At 36.1% G+C, this 21,791-nt stretch overlaps 1 pseudogene; it reads left to right on the top strand.

Moving 5' to 3' along the window:
• Positions 1-14,792: 14,792 nt before the first annotated feature.
• LOC129250160 (NADH-ubiquinone oxidoreductase chain 2-like) lies at positions 14,793-20,902 on the top strand (annotated as a pseudogene).
• Positions 20,903-21,791: the final 889 nt, after the last annotated feature.

Here is a 21,791-nt window from a genome sequence, read left to right as displayed (position 1 = left end):
CTCTTTGTTTCATCCTTAAACAATTCATCTTTAAATTAATTTATTTTATTAATAATTCTTTTCATTATCATAAACCCAACTGGTTTCGATTTCCATCATCTTATGCACCACACGCCATGATCAAAACATTTGTTTTGCACTTGTGCTTGCATTATGACAACTTCTTTCAAGCATCCATACTGTCTCTTTCAACAGTTTCAATTATGTCAATACTGTCTCTTTCAACAGTTTCTTTTTCAAGCCTTTCATTACTGTCTCTTTCAACAGTTCCTTTCTCAACCATTTCATTACTGTCTCTTTCAACAGTTTCCTTTTCACTATCATTTAAAGCCTCTTCACTACTTTCTAGTTCAACTGGTACATATTCCTTTGGCAATTTTCTTATATCTTCGTGAGCATACTTGTATTTTCTATTATTTGTCAATGATCTAAGGATATATCTATCTCCGTCTAACAATTCAGCTATTTGTAAAGGACCTCTAAACTTTGGACTTAATTTTGTTTGATGCCTTTCTTCATTTTTTAACAACACAAAATCTCCTACTTCGTATCCAACAACCTTAGCCTTAGTTTTATCAAAGTGGTCTTTACTATATGCTGCAGCTGCTGATATATTTTGCACCGCTCGAGCTCTTGATTCTGCCAAATCAACCTCTTGTGTCATGTCACATGGTGGAAGCAACCCCAACGGACGAGCAACCTTTCCAATAAACAATTCCAAAGGACTTGCCTTTGTCACTCGACTTACTGTACAATTTAAGGCTAACTGTACCTCGCCCAATGCGTCCTGCCAAGATCTGTTGCTAGTCTCAACTGCCGTTAGTAAGTTTTTCAAAGTGCTCATTATGCGTTCCACCTGTCCATTGGCCCTACTTGCACCTGTCGCAATTAAATGCAAATTTATTTTTTGTTGAGAACAAAACTCACTAAATTTAGAGCTGGCAAAACACCTACCCTGGTCTGCTATTATGCGGTTTGGTACTCCAAACAAAGATACAGCCGATTTCACAGCACCTATACAATTGTCAGCATCAATCTTGAGTGTGTGTGTTAAATAAACAAATTTAGTAAAAGCGTCTACCTGGACAATGACATACTCTTTTTTATCAGACTTGCCACTCAACTTTCCAGTTATGTCTATGTGTATCGTGTGCCAAGGTGTATCAATTTTTGGTATTGGATGAAGTCTAGCTTGGATTTTACCTGATGATGACTTTGACATCTTGCAAGTAATACAGTTTTCAACAAACTTTCGTATATACTTAGACATGTGATCAAACCAATAATAATCATAAGCCTTATCTAAAGTCTTCTCCCAACCTAAGTGCATAATTGACTCGTGAATCTGATTTATTACAGACCATCTAAATGCTCTTGGAACAATTGGCAAGGAACGAGTTCTACCATTTCTCTGAATTTTCCGATAAATTATTCCTGCTCTTAGCTCGTAAGTTCTTGCAATGTCCTCGGCAAGAGAATTATCTTTTAATTTATTCACAATATCAATAATATCGGAATCTTTGCGCTGTTCCGCCATAAGCCATTCACTAGATATCTCTGCCAGATTGACTCGTTTCTCAGAAATTTTACAAGCATCAATCGCATCCGCGGATGGAAGATTTCTGGAAAAGAAGTCAGCATGAGCCATTCGTTTACCCTCCCTATACTGCAAATCAAATGAGAACGACTGTAAATAAGCCCACCATCTTTGGGCCCTGGGAGATAGTTCCCGTTTGGTCCTTCATGCTTTAAGTGAATTACAATCGGTAAAAACAACAAAATCTCTACCGGTTAAATAATGACGGAAATGCTTTATAGCCATGACAACCGCAAGAGTCTCCAATTCATAAGAATGGTATCGTGACTCAGCAGGTGAAGCAGCCTTGCTGAAAAACTCAACGACATGAGGCCTATTATTGATTTTATGTAATAAGATAGCACCGTATCCCCGAGAACTTGCATCAGTATGCAATTCGATTGGATATTGCGGGTCAAAAATAACTAAAACTGGCTTCCCTGTAAGGATAGAAATAACTTTCTGTCTTATTTGTTCATGTTCAGGCTTCCAAACAAAATCGTTCTTTTCCGACGTTAAAAGATACAAAGGCTTCATGAAACAGGAAAATCCTTGCATAAATTGCCGAAAATATGAAGCCAATCCAATGAATTGTCTTAAAGCAGAGGCCGACTGAGGAGGCGGTAAAGCAGTTAACGCTGAAATTTTAAGTGAATTCGGACGAATTTGACCTGCGCTCACCTCATATCCCAAGTATTGAACTGTCGACTTTAAAAACGAACACTTTTTAATATTAAACAAAAATCCAGCTTTCGTTAGAATGTCAAGAGTAACCTATAATCTTTCTAAAGCCTCACTTTTTGTTGCAGCCACCACCAATACATCATCCATATAGACAACCACAAATGTATTTGCAAGATCTCCAAGTGTATGCATCACTGTACGTTGGAATACTGACGGTGCATTTTTGAGTCCAAACGGCATTGACAAAAACTCATACTGGCCATCGGGGGTGACAAAAGCCGTACACTCTCTCGATTCTTCATGCATAGGGATTTGGTAATATCCACTTGCCATATCTAAACATGTGAAATATTTAGCTCCATGAAGTCTAGCTATCTGATCTGCTATAAGAGGTAGAGGATATCTGTCTGAAACTGTATTAGCATTCAATTCACGGTAATCGACGCATAAACGGTGAGAACCATCCTTTTTGTTCACTAACATCATAGGGCTTGCATAGGGTGAACAACTTGCCCTTATGACATTGCATTCTAACAACTCTTTAATCTTGTCGCGCACTAACTCCCTTTCATTTGGGCCAAGTCTGTATGGTCTTCTCTGAACAATTTTTCTGGGGTCTGCTAATTTAATTTTCATTTCACCTGTACTGACTGTAGAAGAAGGAATTCCCTTTGTAAAATACTTCGAGTAGTTTTCCAATAAATTGTTTAATTTATCTTTATCTTCACCGACAAGATCAGTATTCACTTTAGAAAATGTATCGTTATTTGAACAATAGTTTACAATTTTTGATCTGACAATTTCAAATTTTCCGGGTGCCATAATGACATGAAAACCCTGCGATAATATTTCTCGGCCAATAACAATTTCGTTCTTCAAATATTCATCGCTCAAAACATGGAATAACATTTCAATACAATGGTTGTTAATTTCTACATTACTAAGTATTTGCAATGTACTACAAATGCTGTCATTGCCAATACCCTTTAGTAATACTACATTGTTAATTCTTTTACCAACTAATTTAGCACTTATCTTTTGTTTAATTAAAGAACATTCCGATCCAGAGTCAAATGTTGTCGTGAAAACCACGCCGTGATGAAGCATTTCTCCTTTGGGCTCGACAACTTCACAAATCTGCACTCTCTTCACCTGATGCGTATCTCTGACCTTGTCCATTTTGGGCTTACTGCAATGAGTTGAAATGTGTCCAACTTCGCCACACTTGAAACAGGTTACATTTGATTGCTGTTGTCGACGAAACACGCTCTTGCCACTAGGCTCTGCAACACGGGGAGAAAGACTACGTTGCTGTCTAGTTCTACATTCAGCCATCTTGTGACCCAATTTTCCACAAAAATGACAATTTATCGTTGACACTTTCTGCCGTTTTATGTCGGTTGAACCTGTTTCTTCTTGTAAAGATTTCTTCCGTTTGTTGAATGTGAAAGCTTTAAGCTCGGTCTGTAGTTCACTCCTGGTACGCACGTTTGAAGTAAAGGTTAGACGTTGTAATCTGGTATCAATATGAGCCAACTGAGCAAGCGTCACAGAAACAGCAATCTCCTCCACATCCATATTACGCCATTTATTGATGAGTGCGGCACCATGCGACTTGCATAATTGGAGAGACAATCTCCGTCGGTCGGGCTAGTTGATAGCATAGTCAAAACCATAGCAGCTGGTGTTTCCACACTGGTAAAACGCTGAACGAAAAGTTCCTTGAACTCACCCCAATTTATTTCGGGATAACATATTTGGGAAAGCCACTGCGACGCACTGCCTTCCAACGCTGCACTCAAAGCCATCACCAACGCACTGCCTTGTAAGGTATTTTCAGCTAAAATTATATTTACTGTAGCGCACCACGCGGACGCATCGGCGCCAACAAGATCTGCGTTAAATTTCGGCAACACCACTGTCTTATTATTTGTGGTTTCAGATGGCGCTGATTTTAATGCTTTAACAAGTTCGATTAAGTTTTTGTTTTGCATTTCCATTAACACTTGCCATGGATCAGTTGGCATATTCGGTAGGGAGCCCGATCCCACTTCTGATGTTGCACCATCACTTGCCATTATTTTAGCGTAGCGCGTTCCGTATGCGTAAAGGTCCCGAACACAACTAACTCCCTGTGCTCATCTACATCTTGCTTACCGGACCACGCTCAGCGACAGCTGCCGACGCTGTCGCCTCGCTAAAACGGGACTTTACCAAACTACAAAACAAGGCGACCAATCACAACGCATAAATTGGCTGATGCAATATCAAGCCATACTACAGTTACGATTCTAATGAAATACCCAACGACGCACCAATACACATTTAATACTTATGCTACGACACATACATAATATTTCGCGCAATTTTCATAACTTAATTACACACATATGTCCTATGCTAATATATTATATGTATGTAATATATATAAACATGCATACATACATGCATTTCTTTTCGAATTAGAATTGAAACCAAAGAGCTTTTCATAAGAGCTTTTCAATATTTGGCGCAATTTTCATATATGTACATATATACATTTATCCAATCAAAATCAAATCTAATGCAATCATACATTTTTTCCAATATTTGGCGCAATTTTCATATATGTAAAGCTAATATACATATGTCGTATGCTAATATATGTATATAAACATGCATACATACAATTACGCGCAATTTTCATAAAAAGACCAAAAAGAACAAATCTGTAAACATGCATACAAATCATATGGACATATCAAATGAACAAATCTGTTCTGTACGCAAGCAAATGTAAGCTAATGTAAACTACATTTTTTCACACTTGCGTATCACTCTCTCCCTCTCATTTCTCTCCGGCAGCCATATTAATTAATTTCCTACTGTTAACGTGTGCTGATTTCATTTTCCTACCCGTATTTTGTTAGGAGGAACGGGCCGGGACTGCGCCTTCTCTATGAATTTACGTTCTCTGGAGTAACTGCGTGTATTGTGGTATAGGCGGGTAATGTGGTATACCAGCTTTATTCGAAAACTAAAGACGTGGAAATAACGGGACCAAGTTAGATATTTCGGCATTCTCAGAATCTTAAGAAAGCGTGATTTGATTTGTGTTTTGCAAGGCATACAGTGAGTTAGTTGTAAAAAAATTCGCTTGGTCGTATGGTTGGCATTTTTTTGTGCTCAGTGGAAAATTTCTGGCAAATTAAAATCCTGTGCTTTAAACTGCATTTATTCATCGGGAAGTAATAAGTGAGTTTAATACTAATGAAGCATATAAGCAATATTTTTGTATATTTGGTCGATATTCAATTATTCAAAATTAATTTGTTCAAACTCTAATGCGGCCGTTGCGGTACGGGTAAAGGCGGCTAAAGTGGTATAGTGTACCATATTACCCTCTCGATCAAAAAAATGCCGAAGAAAGGTGAAATAGGTATTCTCTTGGCTTCTAAGACATTTAGTGTCCCCCATACCACTCTGCAGCGCATGTCAAGAAGCGAGAAATCCATCGAGGAGCTATTGACAACTAAACTTGGCCGGGCTCCGATTTTAACAGCGAAATTGAAAATGACTTAGTTAAATATTTACTAGAAATGGAGTCAAGGTACTGGGGAGTAACACGCGCAGACGTGCGGTCATTGTGTTATCAAATTGCCACAAGAAACAACATTCCCAATAAGTTCTCCGTTATTAAAGAGGGCGCTGGTAAGGATTGGCTAAGAGGCTTCTGTAACCGACACCGAAATGTTCTGAGTTTTCGAAAGCCAACTGGAACAAGCGTCGACCGTGCACGTGGTTTTTCTCGAGAAAATGTTGATATATTTTTCAAATTGCTGGAAGAAGAAAACGCAAAACATAATTTTCCGCCTACTCATATCTGGAATGTTGACGAAACCGGAATATCAGTAGTTCCTTCGCAGCAGGCACAAATAATCGCTCGGAAAGGAAAAAAACAGATTGGAACAATGACTTCAGTTGAGCGAGGATCGCTTGTTACAGTCATCACTTGCATGAGCGCAGGAGGTGGTTTCGTACCACCATTTTTCATCTTTCCACGAAGAAACCATAACCCTCTTCTAATGAAAGACGCTCCCCCTGGCTCAAACTCGGCATGCCATTTGTATGGATGGGTTCAGATTCCCATCTTCACGAGATTATTAATATTGATTATTGATTATTACTAGCTTTACATGCTATTGGTGCATCTTTTTCTTCATTTCCATTTATTTACATATTGGTCGAGGAATTTATTATGGCTCATATTTATTTACACCCATATGATTAGTAGGAGTACAAATTCTATTTTTAGTTATAGCAACAGCATTCATAGGATATGTTTTACCATGAGGACAAATATCATTCTCAGTCATTACTAATTTATTGGCCCCTATTATGAGTTGCATTCGATCTTCGATATTCGTTGGTTGTCGAAGATCGAAAATCGAATGTCAATTTGGTATTATGAGCGATGCAACGCTGTCGAAATTTTCGTTGTATACCGAATTTTTATTTATTTATTTATTTATTTATTTATTCAGTCTACAAATAATTCTTACAGACTATATTAGACAATTTTTAATTATTAGTTAAAGATTATAAACAATTGTTGCCTAAAATTATATAAACTTAGTCTAAAGTCGAGGCTAGGATAATTGTTGCAGAATCGAATGCATCTCACCATTGGTTCATTGAGGGCATAGTTAGTTTTATACCGTTGATCTACAAATAAACGAACCTGCCTTAAATCATGGTGCTTTGTTTGATATGTAATTAGACTCTGTAACTCACAACAATTTATGTTGAAATTTAAAAGATTATACACGAAGAGAATCGAAAAGTAGATTCGTCTGTCCTCAAGGCTTTGCAGTCCAATCAATTTGCGTCTGCCTATATAACTAGGGAGCCCTTTAGGCCAGCGCAGCTTACACAACGCATATTTGGTAAAGACTTTTTGGACTCTTTCAATCTTATTTATATGACATTGGTAGAATGGGTTCCATATTAGAGAACAATAATCTAGTCGGCTTCGAATTAAGGAGACGTAGAGTGCTTTCAAAGTCAAGGGATCTGAAAAGTCTTCCGTACTACGACATAAAAATCCAATTATAGAAAAAGCTTTAGAGATAATGTAATCAATGTGTTTCGAGAACGTAAGTCCTGAATCGAAGATTATGCCCAAGTCTTTGGTTTCCTCTTTCCTACTAAGTATAATATTGTTCAAAAAGTAATTATAGATGAATGAATTAGGTTTCTTCCTGTATGAAACCACGCAGCATTTGTCGGTATTCAAGTGTAGGTGGTTCATGGTACACCAATCTTGAAGATGTTTGAGATCCTTTTGAAGATTGGAACAATCTTCAATACAGCTGATTTGTAAACATAACTTTACATCATCTGCAAACATTAACCCTAGAAGGGTACGGTTAAATTGTAGGCGCTTATAGGTACCGATGAGTAAATTTTACTCACTTCAGAATTTTGTCGTTATTATCTAATTTATTTTGTAAAATAGTAGTTTTAAATGAAAAAAATTTAAAGCCAGCATATAATATAAATGTAATTTTTTATTATAATATGTAAAATAAGCAAAAATAATACTTTATTATTGATTTTTGACCATTATGAATACATAAAAATTGTTTTTCAAGCACATTCAGGACACTTTTTTTGTGCATGTTCACCGCAACGCGAGGTTGATGTTTGTATTAGTTGCTAATCTTTTATTTTGAAATCCTTCCGTTAACTACTTGTGTAGAGATAACATAAAATTATAGTCGGGATTCTGGGGTTTTCCCACGGCTACACATGTTGTGCGCGTAAATGATGTATGCGTTTATTGCAGCTATGTTCATCATATTTTGGAAAAATGCTAGAGGCCACCTTCTGGTTTTCCTGACATGGTTAATGTTTTGGCACATCTGGTCAAAACTGTCAACTCCTCCTTTTGTTGAGTTGTACACATGCACTATTTCTGGTTTTCCAGTGGTCTCATGAATACTACCCGTACTGTGCATACTAGACGCCAATAATACAAGTTTATTATTATTGGGCTTGTATGATACAACTGTCAAATCCTCATGAAATATAAACAATGAAGTGGATGCGGCTCGTTTTTTGAAACTTTATATCTGTAGCTTCAATAGGCAATTGTGGTATATTTTTTTTTATTGTGCCAACAGTTGTTGTTTTGTATTCATGGCGGAGACGTTGAATGAAAGGTACACTCGTAAGCCAATTGTCTATCGTGACATTTCGATTGGTGCCCTTTACATTTTTCAGCAGTTCAAGAACATAATATTCACCAGCAGCCATTGCAGGTGGAACACTTCCTTTTCCAAGGTAAACAATGGCATCCAACATATACTTTGTTCCGCTATCACAAGACATGACAATTTTGATGCCATACTTGTTGGGTTTAGAGGGAATATACATCCTAAATGGGCATTTGCCTCTAAATCCAACTAGTTGCTCATCAATGGTTATATAGCTTCCAGCCTTATAGTTCGCTCTGCAAACTGGAGCTAGTTTGGTCATTTCTCTTCTAGCTGTTCTTGTTTCTTTGTCATCGAACCTTAGACAATTTAGGATAAATTTGAACCTTCTCTCAGGCAGGGTTGCCTTGTACCTTTCCCCACAGTAGGTAGTGTCAAACATCATATGTGTTGCCAAGTGATTATCTTTGAGAGCAGCGGACAAGACTAACAAACCAAGAAATGCTTCAAGTTCGTCCATTTCCATTCCATTCCATTCCATTTATCGTATAGTTCTCCCTTTGAATGTTTATTTCTTTATTTGTATAAACCAAAATCTCTTCCAATATGTCTGCGGTAAAAAACAGTTTGAAGCAGCTGGCAGGACACAACGAATTTTTAGCATTTGCTGTTGGGCCAGGGCGAATGTGAACAATATTTTTTGAGGGAGTTTTTTGACCTAGCGCAGCAACAGGTTCCTTACTCCAACTAAAATTTCCATCTTTTCCGATCAGATTGTTGTTACTAGGTGTAATAATTGTAATTACCTCTTCTGTTACACGAAATTCTTGGGCAGCTGATCTTTCATTTCTTCTCCCCTCAATAAGTTTCTGTTTTTTACGTTTGCTGCTTCCAGGTGTTTCCTCCCTTTCTTCCTTTTCAGCTTCTTCTGCATTTATGATTTCGTGTATCAAATTTTCTTCGACATCATTTAATTCTTCCGGTTCTGGTTGATATTCCGGATCTGCAACACTGTCCCAAGAATCCTCATCAAAGTTACAAAGCTCCAACTCCAAATTGTCTTCTTCCTCAGATTCTAGTTCAAGTATTGCATCCAAAATATTTTGTTCTGATAGCCCGCGACCTGCCATTTGTATGCTCTGTAGTTTTCTTTACGGTAACATAAACATAATTGTCATAATTCAGCACAAAATATATTTTTTAGACACGCACTAAGTTACTGATAAATAAATTTGACTCACACAATTTAGTACGTAAAGCGTACCGATGAGTAAATTTTACTCACTAACTTTTTTTAAATTGTCCACAAGCGCGATAAATCAAACAACACCATTCAATACTTGCGGCAGCCGATTAATGACAGAGTGGGCCAAGCACTGCTAGTGGCTTGACTTTCAGTGTGGCCAACCTGCAGATTTACGAACAAATCTATTCCTTATGTGAGTAAATTTTACTCACAGTACCCTTCTAGGGTTAAGCATTTTACATATTGAAATATTTTAGGTAAGTCGTTTATGAATATTAAGAAAAGAATTGGCCCACAGTGGGTCCCTTGGGGTATTCCAGACCAAGCATTAATTAATAATGTAGATTTGGACGAATAATTTCCTTCCCGTAAGGTAGCTTAAAAAGAATTTTAAAAGTGTTCCCTTAATGCCGCATGCACTCAGCTTTTTAATGAGGATAGAATGGTTGACTTTATCGAATGCCTTTGAGAAATCCGTGTAAACTACATCTAGTTGTGCGCGATTTACAAAAGCGTTAATAATATTGTTTGTGACTAGTGCCAAATTAGTACAAGTGGATTTTAAGGGGACAAAGACATGCTGGTACTCGCAGATAAGATCACTAATACGACTTAACATTTTAACTTTGAGAATATAATCAAATAATTTCGAAATGGTGCTTTGTTTAATTATTGGGCGATAGTTGCATACGTCATTTCGGCTTCCTGACTTATAAATTGGCGTGATTGAGCATATTTCCCAATCCTCTAAGAAAATCGATTTGTTTAGACATTTATTGAAGAGAATTGAGATCGGTTTCGCTATTGAGGTGGAGACGAGTTTAAAAAATACGGGGCAGAAACCTTCATGATCGGTAGATGAGCTATTATTCAGTTTTGAAGCTGCTTGTAAAACATCACTGGTTGAAACAGTAAAGTCATCATAGGATTTAGAAGAGGCTACATTAAGGTTAAAAGTGTCTAATTTGTCAAATTTTTCATAAACTTTTTGGAAAAAATTTTGCAAAGAGGTCACACGAGTCTTGTTCATTATCCGAAACAATGCCATCGTAATTTAAACAAGTGGGGAAGCCATTGGTCTTCCGTTTATTGTTGATATAACGCCAAAAGCTAGAGGGATTTGATTTTAAATTTGATTCAATTCTAAATATTGTATATAATGTTTAAACAAGTAGTTATGAAGACAATTGAATTCCCTTTTCAATCGGAGTAAGTTGTCTCGATCGATTATGCTATTGGTTCTTTTTAATTTCTTGTATGCTTTATTTTTTAAATTTTTCAGATGACAAAGCCTCGAGTTAAACCAAGGGAGTTTCTTATGAGATTTCCAATTTCGTAGAGGAACAAAGCGGGAAATTGTTGATTGTAACTTGTCACATAAAATACTATAAGATGTTTTAGGATCATCGAAAGTGTCCAAAAATGACCAATCTGTGTTATCAATGTATTCGCTCATCTTTGTAACATCAGCTTTAGAGTAATTGCGTCCAAGTGTAGTGATCGACGATAGTTTATCAAAATTATAAAACTCAAAATTTATTAAGAGCGCTTTATGATGTTGACTATTATTTAAAATAGGTAAATATCATTGTTGGCAAGATGAATTCAAGTCTGCAGAAATAAAAGCTAAATCCAATATTCGATTGTTATCGTTTAGAACTGAATTGATCTGTTTAAGGCCAAACGATAATAAAGTGCTTACAAACAGTAACTCAATTTCAGATTTAACGTTAGAAGGTATTAGATTATTATTATATGACAACCATGAAATATTTATTTAGAGCCGAATGCAATTTTGCTTTCGATTGTGTAGCGTATTGTGGGAAAACTTGTTAAAATGTAAGTTGTTTGCGATTATTTATTGTTTTATAGTAACCAAATAATAAATATATACTAATTTTGTTAATATTATGCAGGTCGAAAGTCGTGAGTACCAAACAGCAATTAGAAAGGCTAGTTGCATTAATGGAAGAGAATCCACAATTCGCAAAAGGGATTTCCACCAAAGTACAAGCAGCAAAAAAATGGGAAGAATTTACAACGGAGCTGAATTGCTTGGGACCACCAGTTAGAACGGCAGCAAAATGGATTAAGGTTAATAATGGTTTTTTTTTTTGTGATGTTTATAGAAATACATTTTTATTTTCCCTTGGCAGGTATGGGCTGAAATACATATTTTTTTCGAATGACGAATAATTGAATAAAGAAAATTTATAACAAAAATAAAACACAAACTGTGGCGTAAAGGTTTCTATTTAATACTTTTTAGATTTTTCTATAATATTCTAAGAATTTCATTTCTTATGTTTTCTGCTTCTCCGTTATTTGGCTCCACTTCAATATCTTCAGCATCATCGTTGAGGGTCTCATCGGATAACTCTTCATCCGGAAGTTGAACATTATAAAACAAGCAAATGTTGTGCAAAGCTGCACACACATTAATAATTTGTGTTGCTTTTTTTGGATAATAGTGAAGAGCTCTTGGCTCGGGTGCACTGCTGCAACTGGTTTTCTGTACTGGACAGTAGGTTCATAAACGCCTCTTTAGATAATCTAAAGTTCTTTAAAAAACTGTAAGAAAATTTCTGTAATATTAAGTACGTCAACACATTTTGAAAATACTAAACTAACTCAGTGGAACCCATTTCAAGGGGGTTGAATGCGCCCCTCACTGTTTTCTACATCTAGCTAGTTCCACTAATCTTTCATCGAGCGATGAATCGTCGAACCACAACTCCGTTGTACTCATTTTCACAAAAAATACTTTTTTTAACTTTTAAAATTGTTGTTAGCAAAGAATTTCAACACAATCGGATTTTCTTTTATTTTGATTTGCTGTATCAGCTGAGAAAAATTATCTATTGCAAATGCGTCGAGCGATCGAAATTCACAATAGTCCTATTCTTCAACGAATGAGCACCATAATACCAAATGAAAATTCGTTCGATCAGCACTTTCGACTATAGTCGAAGATCGAATGTTGCTCATAATAAGGGCCATTATCTGCAATCCCTTATCTGGGAATTGATTTAGAACAATGAGTTTGAGGAGAATTCGCAATAGATAATGCTACTCTTACACAATTTTTTACATTTCATTTTACCATTTATTGTATTAGCAATAACATTAGTTCATCTATTATTTTTACAGGACCAAATAATCCAATTAGGTTAAATTCTAATATTGACAAGATTCCATTTCATCCATATTTTTCATATAAGGACATTGTCGGACTTATTATTATAATTATAGCAGTTCTATTATTAACTGTAATTAATCCATATTTATTAGGAGACCCAGACAATTTTATCTCAGCTAATCCTTTAATAACACCAGTTCATATTCAACCTGAATGATACTTTCTATTTGCATATGCAATTTTACGTTCTATTCCTAAACTGGGAGGTAACTAATGCAACAATAGTTCTATCAATTGCAATTCTAGCAATTCTACCATTTTATCATCTTAGAAATTTTCGAGGAATTCAATTTTATCCTATTAATAAAATTCTATTTTGAATTATAGTAGTTACTGTAATTGTATTGACATGAATTGGAGCACGACCTGTAGAAGATCATTATGTATTAGTTGGACAAATCTTAACAGTAGTTTACTTATTATACTATATTATTAATCCACTACTAATGCAACAATAGTTCTATCAATTGCAATTCTAGCAATTCTACCATTCTATCATCTTAGAAATTTTCGAGGAATTCAATTTTATCCTATTGATAAAATTCTATTTTGAATTATAGTAGTTACTGTAATTGTATTGACATGCATTGGAGCACGACCTGTAGAAGATCATTATGTGTTAGTTGGACAAATCTTAACAGTAGTTTACTTATTATACCATATTATTAATCCACTACTTAAATAACTAGTTAATGAGCTTGAACAAGCATATGTTTTCAAAAAATAATATAAGAACAAAAATTTCCTATTAACTTTACTAAAATCAATTACCAATATATAATATATTAATAAAAGATTAATCCCAATAAAAAATAATAAATAATTTAAAGAAAAAGGTAAAAAACACTTTCAAGCTAAATATATTAATTTATCATAATGAAATCGAGGTAAATACCACGAACTCAAATAAAAACAATTGAAATAAATAGTAATTTTAAGTAAAATATTTAATTAAATAAATCACAACCAAAAAAAAAATTAAACAAAACAGAATACTCATAAATAAGATTCTAGCATATTCAGCTATAAAAATTAAAGCATATCCACCACTTCTATATTCAATATTAAACCCAGAAACTAATTCAGATTCACCTTCCCCAAAATCAAAAGATGTCCGATTAGTTTCAGCCAAACAGATACAAAATCAAATAAGGCTAACTGGAAATATAGTTACTACAAATCAAATATAATTCTGATAATAAAAGAAATCTAAAATATTATATCTCCCAATTAAAAAAAAAACAAAAGATAATAAAATTAAAGCTATACTAACTTCATAAGAAATAGTCTGAGCAACAGCTCGCAACCCTCATAACAAAGCATATTTAGAAGTATATATAATATTATACATAAAAGACCAACTAGCAACTATAACTGCATATACCCCCAATCTAGTACAACACAAAAAAATAAAATTCCTAAATTAAAAAAAAAACCATTTTACAAATAAAGGAATATATAGCCAAACAATTAAAGAAATAAATAATGAAAAAATAGAAGAAAAATAAGAAGAAATATAATTTGATAAAAGAGGGTAAGTTTGTTCCTTAGTTAATAATTTATTTGCATCACAAAAAAGCTGAGGAGTTCCTATTAAACCAACCTTATTAGGACCCTTACGAATCTGAATACAACGTAATACTTTACATTCTAAAAGAGTCACATCTATTTATTTACTAAATTCTTAATAACAAATATTGAATAAAAAAATTAAATAATTAAATTTCAAATTTAATAAAATATTTTAGTATTTCCTCCTTAAAAGTAAAAATACCCCGAATCAAATTTACTCTTTTTCATTAAAACAATTCAATGGAAACAGCCTATTTCATTTTAAATAAGTTATTTCCCTTTAATGAATTATCAGGCAAAAAAAAGGGTTACATTGATATGGTAAATTATGTAATAACTTTACATTCATTATATTTAGTAGAATTAAACTATGTCTAAAAGTATCAAAAGCTTTTGTGCATCATACACCAAAATATAGCATTATCTCTAACATAATTAATTTATAACACATATAATTTTTTCAAATTTAGTAAATTCCTAAAAAGATAAGTTAATTAAGTTACTGGGTTCGTATCCCATTTATACAGGTTTTAGTTTTCAATAATTCTGCCAAAATCATATATTTTTTTTTAATAATAGTAGGAACATTAATTACAGTATCATCTAATTCTTGATTAAGTGCTTGAATAGGTTTAGAAACTAATTTATTATTTTTCATCCCCCTAATAAGAGATAATAATTTAATATCAATAGAAGCCTCTCTTAAGTATTTCTTAACTCAAGCAATAGGATCTGCTGTTTTATTATTCGCGAATATTATATTATAATATATCTCAATAATTTTCCCATGGTGGGTTGGTCGGTTAAAGTGGGGATTCTTCCAGAATCCAACTAGTGCTTCGGCACTATTTTGTTGCCACATCCTCATTACCAACTTGTTTAATGGTTATAGTCAGTCTGTGCGGTTTAAGAACATTATTAGGTTGTTGACGTTTAAGCCAGGCAGTTGCGCGAGACTCTCGAACAGCGGTTTGCCCAGTGTTAACATGCTGTCCTTCCATAGGGCAGGGCATTCACAGAGGAAATGGAAAATTGTCTCCTTTCTTCCGCTTGTTTATAACTGTGACAGTATGTATTGTGAGGGATACTCTTTTTGGCTGCTTGTTCTCCGATAGACCAAATAATTTAATATCAATAGAAGCCTCTCTTAAGTATTTCTTAACTCAAGCAATAGGATCTGCTGTTTTATTATTCGCGAATATTATATTATAATATATCTCAATAATTTTCCCATGGTGGGCTGGTCGGTTAAAGTGGGGATTCTTCCAGAATCCAACTAGTGTTTCGGCACTATTTTGTTGCCACATCCTCATTACCAACTTGTTTAATGGTTATAGTCAGTCTGTGCGGTTTAAGAACATTATTAGGTTGTTGACGTTTAAGCCAGGCAGTTGCTCGAGACTCTCGAACAGCGGTTTGCCCAGTGTTAACATGCTGTCCTTCCATAGGGCAGGGCATTCACAGAGGAAATGGAAAATTGTCTCCTTTCTCTCCGGTTGTTTATAACTGTGACAGTATGTATTGTGAGGGATACTCTTTTTGGCTGCTTGTTCTCCGATAGACCAAAAGCCAGTTATGACTACCGTTAGTCTCCACGCGTCCCGTCGTTTCATGCGTATTAATGTCAACGATTGCTTGAGTTTGTAGGTAGGCCATAACGTTCTACTAATTTTGCATTTCGTCTGGTCTTTCCATCTACAATCCCCCAGGTTAAGATAACTTTATGCTTTACACTTAAGGTGGTGAGGCTACTCACCACTTTAGAGGCTGTTGTAGCCGTTAAAAGAGAAATCTGCGATTAGTAGCCTACATGCTTCCCCAATTGCCAATATTTCCTCCTGGAAGACACTGCTGGTATTAAGGAGGCGCACAGATTTCTCAATTTTAATTCTGTGAGAATATATACCAGCTCCAACACCACAGTCCATTTTACTGCCATCTGTATAGACTGCAGTGTCGAAGTTGTTTAGAGAGAATCCCTTATTCCATTCTTCCTTAGATGCAAAGAGAGTGGCAAAGTTCCTATTGAGTGTTACCGTCGGGACGATGTTATCTGTCCTCACCGAGATTAACTGAGTTTGTCGCAATAATAGACTGGCATGACCATAAGTTTTTTTCTTTCCAGCGACCCGCTTCTTTTAACCTAAATGCTCTCATGGTTGCCGTTTTCTTAATATGTAGATCTATAGTGCATTGAGAGCCTCTCTAGGACATGATCCGATTGCACCGACCGTTATTGCACGGGTGATCTTTGTATTCTGCCGAGTAATTTGGTATTATACTCTCTCCCTAGAGCTTTCCACCAAACTACCGAGCCATACGATAAAATTTGTCGGATAACCGCCTTATACAGCCATAATGTAGGCTTAGGCTTCTTCCAGCCATACGTTTACAGGCATATAAAGCAATTTCTGCCTTCCTTACCGTTCTTCGACGTTTAATTTCCAGCTAAGTTTGGAGTGCTGAATTACCCTTAAGTACTTTGCGCTGGGTCATAGTGAGAGAGTTTGTCCGTTGGTATTTGGTAGGGTAAAAGTTGGTACCTTATATCTGGTGGTGAAAAGCATAAGTTCTGTTTTACGCGGGTTTAAACCTGGGCAACCGCCTGTGGCCCAAGAGTTAAGCTCACCTAACGCCCTTTGGATGATCCCACTGATCGTATTAGGGCACAATCCTGACGCCATTAGTACCACATCATCATCGTACGCCACCGCTTTTACCCCACCTCTATTCAGATTTGTTAAGATTTTGCTATTAACGCATAAGCAGAGAAATGGAGGTAATACTCCCTCCTGTGGAGTGCCTCTGTGGACCTTCTTGGTTATGCCGCCTTGGTATGATGTTTTTTCTTTAGAGAACCCTCTATTTTTCGGATTACCTCGTGAAGTGCTGTCTCCGTAGATTTGCCTTTAGGGTAAGAGTGTTGTGCAGATGATATACCACAGCTCTCCAAAGAGCTTCTGAGATATACATCCAAAAGTCTTTCAAAGCTTTTTAACATGAAAGACGAAAGGCTGATTGGCCTATAGTCCTTCACTGACTCATGTCCCCTCCTGTCTATATTTGGAATGAAAACGACCTTGCCTAGTTTCCAACTATCTGAAATATGGCCTAAATTTAAACACGCTTTAAAAATTTCCTCTACCCATGCTAGGATGCAGTCCAAGGTTTCCTGTAACATCTTTGGAAAGATCTCATCTGGCCCCGGAGGTTAAAAATGTGAAAATATTTAATTGCCCATGCAACATCCTCCTTTGTAATTGCCTCTTTTGCAAGATGCTGTGGAATATATTGGCTCCGGCTGATATTTCCTCTCCCACTATCGTGGACACTGCACCCCGGAAAATGCGTGTTCAGCATAAGTTCTAAGGATTCTTTTGTCATGGCAATCGAAGTATAATCAGGTCTCTTGTCCCAAGAAGCCATTGAATGACCTTTGGATAGGACATGGCTGAGCATAGTAGAATCCCTGGTGGATTCGATTGGTGAACAAAATTCACTCCAGCTCTCTTTCTTGGCGGCCTTAATTGCCTTCTTGTATTTTCTCCGACTCTCTCTGTACAATTCCCAATTTTCTGTCGAGTAGCTGAGGTTAAACATTGATCTAGATTTTTCCCTCAGTTTTGAGAGCTCACTGCTCCACCAAGGAGAATGGGATTTTTTCGTAAATTTAATGGGGCAGGACGTTTTGTTAGCCCTACTAAATGCCTTCTCCAGTGTTGTGACGCTACTCCCAAGGTTTTCGGTCAGAGTACTTTGGTGGATGGGAATCTCTCCTATCCTTTTATTAACTACGTTTCTGAACCTTAGTGGATTTCTATATGGTAAGGGCGGATCAACATTAAGAACCAGATCGTAGAAGATCCAGCTGTGATCCGAAAAAGACCTTTTGTTGGAGACCCTCCAATTGTCTAACCTTACTAAGCTGTTTTCAGACAATAGGGTAACATCGATCCCCTCCTCCCATCCCCTGAAGTACTCCGTACTGGGAAAGGTGAAAGTGGGAGTGTTCCCCTGTTACATACCAACAAGTTAGTGTTAATTATAAAATCATAAAGAGACTCACTTCGGTCGTGTGTTTCGGAGCTTCCCCATAAGGCATGCCTCACATTGACATCGAGAAGCAGGGTTTTGCTTGAGTTTTCCTGCACAAGCTTACGGGTCTCCTCAGGCGGTGCTGGTCTATCATGTGCCATGTATATAGAGAAAAGTGTCATTCTGACTCCGTCAGTGGCTACCACATCAACAGCCGTCACATACTGTGAACTATACAATGGAATTAAAAATGTGTTTAAATGTTTTTTAGGTACAACACATTTTCTGAGATTACCTTCTCTCCGTTTGTAGTAGATATTGTAGTTTTTTCCAGAGTACCCCTTCACCTCGGTGCTCTACACCCAGGGTTCCTGAAATGATGCGATGTCCACCTCTTCCTCCACCAGGAGAACGGTTTAGTCTGTGAATGCTGAAGATTAATTTGGACAGCCCTTAAACCCATGTTTATTGGTTTCCTATTTCGAACTCGGTGTCATCTAGCTGCATGGCAGGCAGCAGTTCGTTGGCACCATCAACCTCATCCTGGAAGAGGACTTCTGGGTACGCAGAACGGAAAATCTTCAGCTGGGTCTTCCGAATGCCGAACCGAAGTTTATTTCCCTTTTTCTCCAGTGGTCCTAGACTATTTTCTGTACTTAGAAGGAGGAAAGATGTGCTGGGCTTTTACGGAGCCTCCGCTTTGATGATCGACCAGTCAGTCATCAGCACCGAGCGATTATGAGCCTCAAGGTAGGGGATCAGTTGATTAGCTTCAAACTCCATCTTTGGTACACAGATGCGAGCCCTCGGCCTTCGTGGAATCTCACTAGCCCGAATTAGCTTGCGTTTCAAACCTTCACAGCTGTTGTGGATTTTACCAATCACATTTGTCAGAAAATACAGTGAGAATTGGTAACCGGATTTTATGACACGGTAACCGCGGACTACCACCACCGAATCGAAACCTGGTGTTTGACCCTCCGGGCTCACCATGACATGGTCGACGACTATGCAAGACAACCGTGCCTCTATCTCTAACCACTTGTGAAGCACTGGTTTTCCGCGGTTAGAGGTTTCATCCACCAATGCCGTGCCACCTCACGAAATCGCTTGGTAGGCAACTCTACCCTGATCCGAAATCTTGTGCTTCTTCGTTACCTTCCCAGCCTCGTCGTGCGAACGGTTTGGAATGCCAAGAGCTCATTCTCTGAGGGTGACGCAGTCATCCTCAGTTCGTCATTGCTCGTACGTCATGTCCATTTGTCCGACTGTTGGTTAAGTTTGTGAGCTGCGCATGTCGCCATGCGCGGTGACCAAAGAGGATAAAGGGGAACTATCCGGTCGACCATGGCAGCGCCCCATACCATGGCAAGGCCACCGTTACAACCAGAGGCGGCCTGATATCAGGAGGACTCCGTTCGAAGACAGCCTCGTTTAGTCCCCCGGCTGCCAAACCCACCCAATAGGCACGGGTTGAGGGAGTTTTTTAACGAAGTTTACCTCTTCCACCTGTGTGGTTCGCGTGCCGTCTATAATATAATTATTTATTCCTCTCTACTATTAAAAAGAGGAGCTTCGCCTTTTCATTTTTGATTTACTAATGTTATAGAAGGTTTATCATGAATAAATGCTTTACCATTCGGAATTCAGAGAGAACGTAGGTTCGAATCTCGGAGAAAGATCAAAATAAAAAAGACGTTTTTTCTAACAGCGGTCGCCCCTCGGCAGGCAATGGCAAACCTCCGAGTGTATTTCTGCCATGAAAAAGCTCCTCATAAGAAATATTTGCCGTTGTAGGTCCCTCCATTTGTGGATCAACATCAAGACGCACACCACAAATAGGAGGAAGAGCTCGGCCAAATACCCAGAAAGGGTGTACGCGCCAATTATATATATGTATGTATATATATATTAATAACATGACAAAAAATTGCGCCAGTTATATTAATTTTATATATTAGAATTCAACAAATACTTTTGTTTTTTCAGTAATGATTCTTTCAACAATTGTTGGATCAATAAGAGGATTAAATCAAACATCTTTACGTAAACTTATAGCATTTTCATCAATTAATCATCTAGGATGAAAACTAGCTGCAATAAAAGCTAGTGAATCAATATGAACAGTTTTTTTTTTTTTTTTATACATTTTCATCATTTAGTTTAACATTTATTTTAAATAATTTTAAAATGTACCTGTCACTTTAACCAACTATTCAATTCAAAAATCTTTAAATTTATATTATTTCTAAATTTTATTATCTTTAGGTGGACTTCCACTATTCATTGGAGTTTTACCAAAATAATTGGTCATTCAACTATTAGTCTTAAATAATCAATATACTCTTATAACAATTATAACAATTATAACTGTAATAACTTTAATTACATAATTTTTTATTTAAGTTAATGTTTTGCTGCTTTTAATATATATTAAACTATAATGAAAATAATTGAACAAATTATATACATGTATTTCTATATAAACACTAAATAAATACAACAATATAATACAAATACAACTCCTCCCTACCTTCATTTAAATATAATCAAAATAATTATAAATTTAATTACTATAAATTTGAAAGATTAGTACTCACAATAAAACTAAAGGCTTTAAGTTAAATAAACTAATAACCTCCAAAGCTATAAATATAAATTAAATCATATTTACTTCTTTAGAATTGCAGTCTAATGTTATTATTGACCAAAGCCAAAAATTTCGTTAAATCTACTTATTTAGTAAATTTGTTTTGATTAAAAAGAATTTATTCATATAAATAGATTTACAATCTATCGCCTAATCTTCAGCCATTTAATCATCCATATTTTAAAATTTAGTTAAATCTATTTAATTTCTAAATACTTAATCGCGACAATGATTATTATTTTCAACAAATCATAAAGATATTGGAACATTATATTTTATTTTCAGGAGCCTTAATTGGAGATAACAAATTTATAATGTAATTGTAACAGCTCACACTTTTGTAATAATTTTTTTATAGTAATACCAGAGAATGTTAATGGAATGAGAAGGAGCAAATGTTAAATGAGCTTTTTTCGAGTACTAATTTGAAGATTCATATTAAGGAATTTTCAAATTCAACTTTCCTCACTAGTGGGGGATTGCAGATATATACCACGCAAGTGGAGGGTTTCTATATTTACTTACCACGCTAGGACAGGAATTCAGATTTTTTCTGCGTTTACCAAACTACTAAGGAATTTCATAAGATTTTTCGGCACACTACTAAGGAAATCGGCTTATTTCATGCCCAC

This window comes from Anastrepha obliqua, chromosome 6 (assembly GCF_027943255.1).
Source record: "Anastrepha obliqua isolate idAnaObli1 chromosome 6, idAnaObli1_1.0, whole genome shotgun sequence".
Lineage (NCBI taxonomy): Eukaryota > Metazoa > Arthropoda > Insecta > Diptera > Tephritidae > Anastrepha > Anastrepha obliqua.
This window is presented reverse-complemented; position numbering and strand designations above follow the sequence as displayed.